We start from the raw sequence: 10,527 nt of genomic DNA, 5'->3' as shown, positions 1-10,527 counted from the left end.
CCACCTAGGAAACAGATGAAAGGGTGAGTCTAAACCTACACAGACTGGCTTCCCTCGGCCATCGGCCAGTCAGCCTCTTCATCACATCCCCCCAACTATAACTGAATTGTTATGCGTTAATATTTCTTCCCTTGCCCGTTATCTTTTTGCCTCCTCCACGAGGCCATACATTCCTTGAGAGCAGGAACTCTGCTGCTTTTTTCACTGTTCTCTTCCTTACACTAGAAGAGGGCCTGACACAGAAGACTTTTATGGAAGGAGGGAGAGGAGGGAGGGAGGAATGAAAAAGGAAGAAAGGATAAAAGGCAAGAAGAAAAGAAAAACATTTTTGGAAGAAAAGGGATAACTTTGCAGAAGAGGGGAGGTATTGATCAGATGAAGCAATAAGAGTGAAATCTAACATCCATGTCAAGGAATAACCTTCAGCTAATAAGAGGGATGACATACAGGTGGCTCTATAGTCATCGACATGCAAATATCCCTAATAAAACTGACTATTTATACGCCCATCTGTACATTTATGCCCAAAGAAATATGGTCAGAGATTTCAATCTCTGATAAAAATGAGGTTTCAGGGGAATTTTGCTGTCTTCTTTACTTTGATTTCCTATAATAAGAATGTATCATCTTTTCAAACAGGAAAATTTGTGTATCATGTTTTCAAAGAATATATTTTAAGATGAGAATATTCTCATGATAAAATGTTAGGTGGAGAGTGAGATACACGAAGAAGATGCCTATTATACACATTGCAATCAAAGCAATTTTTTTAGGTTTTATAAGGAAAGTACTAGAAAGATAAGCAGGAAATATCCTGCACAACAGTAATTCTGAAGGGTGGAGGAGTAGGGATACCCGTTTCTCCTCTGTGTTTGTCTTAATTTTCCAAATATTCTACCGCAGCTCTGTCCAGTCTTGTAGTAAGCAGCCACCAGCCTCGCAAGGCCACAGAGATTTGAAATGTGGCTAAGGGGACTAGGGACCTGGAATGTTTATTTTATCAATTTAAGCTTAAATAGCCACACATGCCTAGTGGCTATTTGAGAGCAACACTCCAGAGGAAACAAATGTTTTTATACTTAGAAAAAGAGCATTTAGATGTCATTTTTAAGTTAATAAATTTAAAATTCCAAACAGAAAATCCAAATGCTGCCCCAGTGTCTGGCTCAGTTCCAGCCCAGTGCCACGTTCTGCATCTATTTATTATAAAACGCAAATGCCCCATCCAAACTTTCTTGGCAGATGTATCCTTTTTTACACTTTTTAAAAAAAACTAAAAGATGATTTCTTCATTTCTTATTCAGTTTTTGAAAGGGAGGCAGAGTCAATGAACTCGCACATATTCCAGAAACCTTAACAGAAGGTACTTAAGCGCACAGATGTTTGCTGGTTTTATACGGAGGCCTTGCTGGGGATGAAAAAACATTCCCCCTAATTTTTTGCTCAATTTGTTTTAAGTTGGTAATGAAATCTGTGAATCTGCACTCTCTTTCTTCAGGAAAAATGGAATTTTGATCTCTTTTAAAACCAGAACGCAACGGGATAATGGGGAAATCAGGCTCAATAGCACATTTCTTGTTCATTTCCGAGCTGTGAGGTAAACACGATGATGCTACGCTTTGGGGGTCTTTGAAGGTTTTGCCAGAAGCACAGCAACTCAGGTGGATTACTGCCTAGCACGTGCTTCCTTGGTAGATTTGTCGACAAATTGCAGGTCTGCTCTTTCAAAATAAAATCGTAAAGTTGTTCATGTTTGTGTACAAAGACCACTCCATTCTGTTTGCCTTGCAGAAGAAGACTTTGTCCTAGTCATCTCATGTCCTAAAAAGATGAAGGAGTGACAGAAAGCGCTCATTGATTGGGCACTTACTAGAGGCCAAGTGCAGCCACCCACAAAAGAAGTTCGAATAAGTATCTCCTCAGGGGCCAGAGGCCAGAGCAGAGAACAGAGAGGGGACAACCTGGCCTCTGATTCCACAAAATAAATAAGAATAAAATAAAATATTGAGTATTTGTTAATGTATGCACTTTGCAGATTCTGCTTTCAGAAATGCAGAACAGGCTAAATGAAATAAAATGCCCCTAGATCTCACCACCCAGAGGCAAATCATCCACTTTTGTATTCTTGCAAATATCGCTCTGCTCCAATGATTCTCAACTGAGGGCAATTTTGTCCCCTGGGGGATATCCGACAATGTCTGGAGACATCCTTGGTTGTCACAACTGGGAAGGGGTGCCACTGGTATTTAGTGGGAGAGGCCAGGGACACTGCTCATCATCCCACACTGCACGGGACAGCCCCCTATCCCCACTACAAAGAATTATGCAGCTCAGATGTCAGTAATGCTGAAGCCAAGAAACCCTGCTATAGACATATGGATGTGTAGCTTGGTGATAATTACAGGATCCAGTTCACACTATGCCAGCTGTTTATCATCCTGCAAGAAAATACATATTGCTTGTCTGCTCTGGTCAAGTACTACTGTTTCTCAGAGAGGGCCTTGTTTAATTTTTACCAGATCTCTGAGGAGAAATTATTACAGATTTTTTTCTTTTTGAGTCAGGGTCTCACTTTGTTGCCCAGACTAGAGTGCAGTGGCACGATCATGGCTCACCGCAGCCTCGACCTCCTGGGCTCAGGTGATCCTTTCACCTCAGCCTCTCAAGTAGCTGGGACTACAGGTGCATGCCACCACACCAGACTAATTTTTTTTTTCTTTTGCAGAAACGAGGTCTCACTATGCTGCCCAGGCTGGTCTTGAACTCCTGGTCTCAAGCAATCCTCCTGCCTCCACCTCCCAAAGGTGCTGGGATTATAGGTATAAGCTACCTCGCCCAGCCTATTTCAGATTTTATGGGTGAAAATTCTGAGGTTAAGAGTGGTGAAGCATCTTGCCTAAGTTTGCACAGCAGTTAGTTATAGTGATGAGACTGAAGTCCAGTAACAAGAATTCCAAACTCTGCCTTCTCTACTGTCTGCCCATTTGCTCCCTTTCATCCCAGGACCCAGTTTACAAAGGGCAATTAGGGACTTGGAAGTAAGGCCCTTGAATTCCCCTTCCAGAATCTGAGGGAGGCAGAGATTTGGTCTGCACATACGTTATTCATGCTACTCTGTTATTTAAATCTTCTCCATGGCATAATTGATATTTGTGCCAATTTGATTTGTCCAGAATTAAGCAAATTTTTTCACGTTTCTCACTAATCACTTTTCTGTCCATTTCTCATTGCATTTTGTATTTTCAACTTTTTCTATGCATATTTGTATGCTACATATCATGCATAACTGTTATATCTTGGTTGTGGGCTAAATCCTTCATCAGTTTAAGTGATCCCTCTATCTCACTGAATAATGTTTACCTTGAATTCCCCTTCCCCTGATAGTAATATTGTGACTCCTGCCTCCTTTTTGTTTGCTTTTGGCTGGTGTATCTGTAACTATTCTGCCTTAATTATTTCATTTCAGGTTTATGCTTTGAAGTCAGCATATGGTTGAACTTGGATTGGATTTACCCAGGCTGAGAGTAATTTTCTTTTTGTGGGTAAGTGCATGTGTTTTAACTTACATGTGTTTCCGTAAAAGATATCTTTGGTCTTAATTCCATTTTCTTGTTTTATGTTTTATGTGCTTCCATTCTCTTATTTTCTAGTTTTTCTTCCCTTCTATTCATCTGGTAAGTAGAATGTTTTCAGCTCTACTATTGATTCTTTTTAAACCTTTAAATAACATGCTTTAGTTACATGTCTGAAGTTTTTAACTTCCAAAATGAAAAAGTAGATATTGATTCCTTTTGGGAAAGATAAAAATAACCACTTTCTTTTACTTTCTTGTTATCTCTTCACCCCCATCTTCTGTGATGATATGCTCTGTGAAATTTTGCCTCTGTCTCTTAAAATCTGGGGCTATTTTATGGTATGTATTTTGCCTTAAGAATTATAATTTTTCATGGTTATTTAAATTCCATTTTATATGTAAATAGTTTCAAGCCACACCCCCATATAACCATGTTCTTTCCCAGAAATACTAGTTGCTTTTCTTGTAAGGTCTTCATTATGATTCATTTCTTGGTTGACTAGAGCACATTTTCAAATTTCCTCCCCACTTTGTTTTTCCAAAGAAGGACATATGGAGGAAATAATCCCTAACTCCTTGCACATTTGAGTCACATGTAAATATCAACTTTGAGGAAAGTTTGGACCCTATTCTTTTGTCTCCATTGTTTTCGTTGCTTCCTTTTCTTCTGGAATCTAATGTCAGAATTAAAAGCTGAGGTCATCTGATTTTTATTTTCTTTGAAGAAACCTGCTTCTTCTGCCGAATTTTCATTGGATGTTTTTCTTTTTCCTTGAAATGTAATATTTTCATCAAAGTATATGAGTCACTGTTAGTTTTTTCCCTGGCGTTAACTTTGCTTAGTAACCCTTTTTGAGCTAAACAATAGGAATGTTGTCTTCCATTTCATCTTTGAATGTTCTTTCTGTTGCACTTGTTCCATTTCTTGCCATCCAAGAACACAAATTATCCCCATGTCAGTTCCACATTTCCTTCTTCTCCATATGTATTGAGTTTATCAGTCAGGATCTGGTCGGGGGCCAAAACCATACCACCTAATGTAAATAACTCGTAATTAGTTATAAAACTATTAGCCAGATACTGAAAAGGCAAGGAAAAAACAATAAGGTATACTAGAGGCAACAGCTGCAGCAAACACCTACCACCCTGAGAGTCAGGGAAAAAAGGGAAGAATTGGTATTATTAACACTCAGAAGCTTGGACAAAGGACTCTGCAAAGCTAAAAACTAGGCCTTTGAGTAGGGGCCACTGCTCAGCTGTGCTAGTGTCTCTGCGCTCCAAGGTGAAATCCCAATTGCTGTGGAACCAGAACCTACTGACCCTGTGCTTCAGGCTAAGTCTTTCATAGCCCCTTGCCAAGGCCTGGAACAATACAGGTCTTACATAAAGATACTTTCAGGCCAGTCAGTAGTTTTCAACCTTGCCTATACCTTGAAATCACATGGGAAATTTATTAAACTACTGATGCCTGGATCCTACCGCCTTGAAATTCTAATTAAACTGGTCTTGGGTACTGCCTGAGCATCCAGAGTTGTAAAAGCTTTCCAGTTGATTCTGATGTGTAGCCAAGGTTGAGAATCACTGGCCTAGAATTATCCCTGTGCAGAACCTGTTACCATCGCTGAAACAAGGGATATGTCAATATTCGCCTTTGTTTTATATGATCCCTGCCTTTGTTTTATATGATCCCTGAGAAGGTTTTTTTTGCTTTTAAACTGATGACATTCTCCTTTCCCCTAGAGATCTTGATTTAATTCATTTGAGTTGGGGTCAACATGGGGATTTTTTAATCCCAGGGGATTCGAATGTGCAGCCAGAGTTTAGGGAGATATAAACAAATATGTTTCCTGTCAGAGAGTTTTGACAAATGGATGCCAGACATCATCAGGAGGCAAAAATGTTGAACATTATGTTGACATGAAGAAGACTAGAAAGACGAAAGAAGTCTAACATTAGAAAACTTTAACTGGGGGCCATTCACCCAGCAGTAGAAAGAACAAAGTCCTCTCTCTCTCTCTCTCTCTCTCTCTTTCTCTCTCTCTCTCTCTCTCACACACACACACACACACACACACACACACTCATTTGTTCCACAGTGGAGAGAACAGCATTAGAACAAAGTTATGGACTGGGTGTGACAGTTCACACCTGTAATCCAAGCACTTTGGAAGATTAAGGCAGGCAGATCACTTGAGCTTAGGAAGTGAGGCTGCAGTAAGCTACGATCATGCCACCACAGCCTGGGTGATAGAGTGAGATCCTGTTGACAGAGAGAGAAAGAGAAAGAGAAAGAGAGAGAGAAAGAGAAAGTATGAGCTGAAAAGATCAATTTAATATCCATTTCCTTTTATATAACTGTAGGGCAGCTTTGGGCCTCATCACTAAGGCAGTGCTCTCAAAATATGGTCCCTGGACCAGCAGCATTAGCATCACGTGCGAACATTTTAGAAATGCAAATTATTGGACCCCACTCCAGGCCCACTGAATCAGAAACTCTGGAGGAGGGGTCTAGTCATCTGTGTTTCAACAAGCCCTCCTGGTGATTCTGATACACTCTTAAATTTGAGATCTACTGCCTATAGCAGTGGCATCTGGAAAAGTCCGATCAGAAAAAAAAAAAAACGAAGTACTGAAAGGCCTGTGTCTCCCAATGCCCCAGGAACCCCTTCCATAGATGACTACGGAGAATAGCCCAGCCTCCCTCTGGAAGACCATTACATCACCATAGCAACATGAATGCTCCTGGTGAATCTCAGATGTTCACCATAAAAGCATCTTTCCTTAATAAACTGGGAAGCTTGTATGTAAAAGCAGACTCTTTCGCCCTTTGTTCCTTTGCCTGCCTGTGACAACTAGTACCAATTCTTTGCCTTTTTCTTCAGCATGCTAAGAACTTATTTTCATCTAATCCTGCTTTAACCTCTTAAATTAGTGCAAAATCCTCTCCAGATTTTGACAATGGATCATCTGATGGTCTTAGCAACCTACCGATGTGAATTTTTTTCCCTTTAGTGATGCTTTCATGAATGCCTCCTGAGGTCTGTTGTATTAGCTTTTTGGATGTCCACATCAAACTACTGACACTGATTGAGTTCAGAGTAAACTAAAGCTCCTCACATATTTTCCTTGGGTAATGTTAAGTCATATCTTCTCCCCATCCTTCATCTAAACTGTTGATATTTTGGACCCAAGTATAAATTTTATATCATCTTGCAATATTTTAACATGGCATTTCTAAAATATTATCAGTTATCTATTGTTGTGTAACAAACACCCCAAAACTTAAAGTCACAATCCTTTATTTCATCATGATTCTGCAGTTTGGGCTGGGCTCAGCTGAGCAGTTCTTCTGCTGGCATCACTCAGGAGGTTGCAGTCATCTTGCAGCTCAGCTGTGGCTGGTGGGTCTTAGATGTCCTCACTCACATATCTGGGCCTTGGTGCTGGCTGTTGGACGGGATTTTCTTTCCACATGGACTCTCATCACTTTGTAGTCTAGTCTAGGCTTTCTTACACGGGAGTAGGAACATGCCCAAAGGGTAAACATGGATCTGGAAATAGCACAACTTCATTGCTGCCACATTCTGTTGATCAAAACAAATCATAAGTTCAGCCCACATTCTAGAAGTGGGGTAATAGATTCCACTTCTTGATACAAGAAGTTTCAAATAATTAATGGCCATATTTAAACTACCATATCTTCCCTGTCTTGTTTCTCCACTTTCTCACCGTACACTTCTGGGATCACCTCCCAATTAAACTATGTACACATAAACCCTTTTCTCAGGATCGTTGATGGGCACCCAACCTAGGAAACCTAGGCTCAAGGCTTAGCCAAGAACCCTCATCTTTTATTGCATTCTTGCCTTAGTAATTTCATGCATTCTAATCTATGCACTAAAAACTCCCAAATCGTTACCTCTAGCCTCACCCAGACTGATATCCAACTCTATTCTCAACAAGTTTACTGAGGACCTCCAAGATATCTCCAGTTTAGTACACCAGCATTAAGTCTTGATCTCCAATAAGCATTTATCCAACCTCCTCTGTCAGCCATCCCCATCTCACCTTCATAGGTCCAGTTGGCATCCCAATGGCCCCTCCATCAGCCCAGTGGTCACACCAAAAGCCTCTCCATATCCTGTCAGTCCCCTACTCCTATTGATTAGTCTTTCAAATACTTCTCAGATTCCTCTCTCATCACTACAACTGCCACCAGTGTGGTCCAAGCCACTCCTATCTCTCTCCTAACTGGTCTCTCTGCTTTTATCTTGGCCCACCCCCATCCTACATCAATTCTCCATTATTAAGTTAGAATGATTTTTGTAATGTAAGTACTTTATAATCATGTCATCTTTCCATTTAAATCCTCCAGTGTCTTTTCCACTAACTTTCTTTAAATAAATTTTATGTCTATTTAAGGTATAAACATGTTATAGGATACATATATATTCATCATCTCACAAAGTTATCCATTTTTTTCAGTTTTTATGGCAAGAGCAGCTAAAATCTAACCATTTAGCATGAATCCCATATGCAGTACAATGGTATTACCTATAGTCCTCACATGGTACATTAGCACTCTAAACTTGGTCATCTTGCGTGTCTGCCTCTTTGTATTCCCTAACCTACATCTCCCCATTTCCTTTCCCTGCCACCCTCCCACTCTCACCCCAGATAACTAGTTTTGTTCTCTATCTCTGTATATTTGGGGGGTTTTTTTAGATTCCAAATGTAAATGAGATCATGCAATATTTTTTTTCCATATCTGGTTTATTTCCCTTAGCACAGTATCCTCCAGGCTCATCCATGTTGTGGAAAATGGCAAGATCTCATTCTTTCTAGTGCTAAATAATATCTCATTGTATATGTGTACCACAGTTTCATTATCCACTCATCTGTCAATGGACAGTTAGATTGTATCCACAGCTCAGCTATTATGAATAATCCTGCAATGAACAAGGGCGTGCAGATATCTTTTCAAGGTGGTGATTTCATTTCCTCTGGGTATATGCTCAGAAGAGGACTTACTGGGTCATACGGTAGTTCTATGTTTCATTTCTTTAGAAACCTTCATATTCTTTTCCATAACGACTGTACCAATCTACATTCCCACCAACTTTGTACAAGAGTTCCCTTTTCTCCACATCCACTGATTTTAAAATAAAGTCCCAAAGCCTACCTTTCCAACTCTTTCTTACACCACTTTCCCCTCATGTCATTCTGCTCCAGTATCACCAGGCTCCTTTGACTACATGATGAGTTCTTTATCCTTCTTCAGGGCCTTTGCACAAGCTATTTCCTCTAACCGATGTGCCCCCTCCACCATCATTCCCCTTTTTCTGTTAATTATTCTAGCTACATTTCCATTAATATACAAAGAACAAAACAGATCAGGAAGCACTGAACATGAAGGAGTTTTCCATTTCTATCTTGGCCGGGCCTTCTTGGAGAGTGTGTTTCTTTTGCAAGTGGATTCTCAGTCTCCCCTAGGATGACCAACCATCCAGGTTTGCCCAGGATTAAGAAGTTTCCTGGGACATGGAACTTTTGGTGTTAAAACTAGTGAAAATCCCAGGCAAACAAGAAAAAAATTGGTCACCCTAGCTGAGACACCATTATTTTCTACCAACAGCTGCTCAGAGACCAAGGACAATGGCCAAATACTTATCCAAGGAAGGCTCTTGCCTGTTCATTCCTACAAGACCTTCCGCACGTTCTACCTCAATCAGTCACTGTGAGAGCCACTGTGAATTAACAATATATTGTAGATCAGAACTAACTGCAATAAATATTTTGTTAATTCTCAAACAAAAGATTGGCTTCAATTAACAAAGTGTGAAAATGTTGATTATGGTTGTTTGCACATATGCCCATAGTTCCATCGTCAACTAGCAAGCTCATGCCCCCAAAGCCCTCATTAGTGCATGCATTTATGACATAGAAACAAAAATAAAAGCTATGATGCTGTGACTTCATTTTTCTAAATTCTGCTAAGGACAAGGAAGTACCACAGAAAACAAAGCACAATTTATGCAAGATTGTAAAAGCAATCATTACATGTTACAATGTAAAACCCAACCACATTTTCAAAGTGTTTGCCAAGTGTATTATTCCATATCAGAGAAGTGTCTTGCATAGAAATACCACTGTGAGGCTGGGCATGGTGGTTCATGCCTGTAATCCCAGCACTTTGGGAGACCAAGGCGAAGAATTGCCTGAGCCCAGGGGTTCAAGACCAGCCTGGACAACTTGACAAGACCTTGTCTCTACAATAAATCAAAAAATTAGCCAGACGTGGTGGCACTCACCTGTGGTTCCAGCTACTGGGAAGATTGAGGCAGAAGGATCATCTGAGACCAACAGGTCAAGGCTGCAAGTAGCTGTGAGCGTGCCACTGCTCCTGCACTCCAGCCTGGGCAAAAGAGTGAGACTACAACTCAAAAAAGAAAAGAAAAAATAAATGCCCCGTGTCTTGCATACAGTTGGTACTTAATGAATGTTTTTTGACTAAAGTTGTTGAACATTAGAGTTGCAAAGTTTCTTGGAACTAATTCTATGCAACGACGAGGTTCAGAAGAGTTAAGTGACTTTGCTAGGGTATCACAGTTAGGAAGTGTAGCTTGGACCAGAGCCTTACTGTCAAGCACAGTTTCTCCGACTTCAGCTAGGTTGATCATTTGGGGATGGATAACTACCTGTAGTGGGGGTTGTCCTGGGCATCAGAGAATTTTGACATCCCTAACCTCTCTACACACCAGATGTCAGTGGCATCACTCACCCAGTGAAGACAATCAAAAATTATCTCCAAGCCGGGCTCGATGGCTCAGCCTGTAATCCCGCGCCTTTGGGAGGCTGAGGTGAGTGGATTGCCTGAGCCTGCGGGTTCGAGACCCACCTGGGGCAGCGAGACCTCATCTCTACATAAATCAAAAATCAGCCGGGCGTGGTTA

General features: G+C 40.6%; 1 long non-coding RNA gene across 1 annotated transcript; it reads right to left on the bottom strand.

Annotated features, from left to right (window-relative positions):
• Positions 1-6,856: 6,856 nt before the first annotated feature.
• Positions 6,857-9,929, bottom strand: LOC110595838. The gene is made up of 2 exons (XR_002482108.1): positions 9,886-9,929; positions 6,857-7,158 (listed from the first exon to the last, which is right to left on the bottom strand). It is a non-coding gene; the product is annotated as an uncharacterized LOC110595838 (long non-coding RNA).
• Between the last annotated feature and the right edge of the window lie 598 nt (positions 9,930-10,527).

The sequence above is a fragment of the Carlito syrichta genome, unplaced genomic scaffold (genome assembly GCF_000164805.1).
Source record: "Carlito syrichta isolate Samal-C Ts95f unplaced genomic scaffold, Tarsius_syrichta-2.0.1 Scaffold92616, whole genome shotgun sequence".
Classification (NCBI taxonomy): Eukaryota; Metazoa; Chordata; class Mammalia; order Primates; family Tarsiidae; genus Carlito; species Carlito syrichta.
The sequence above is the reverse complement of the archived record's forward strand: the minus strand, read 5'-3'. Positions and strand labels throughout refer to the sequence as shown.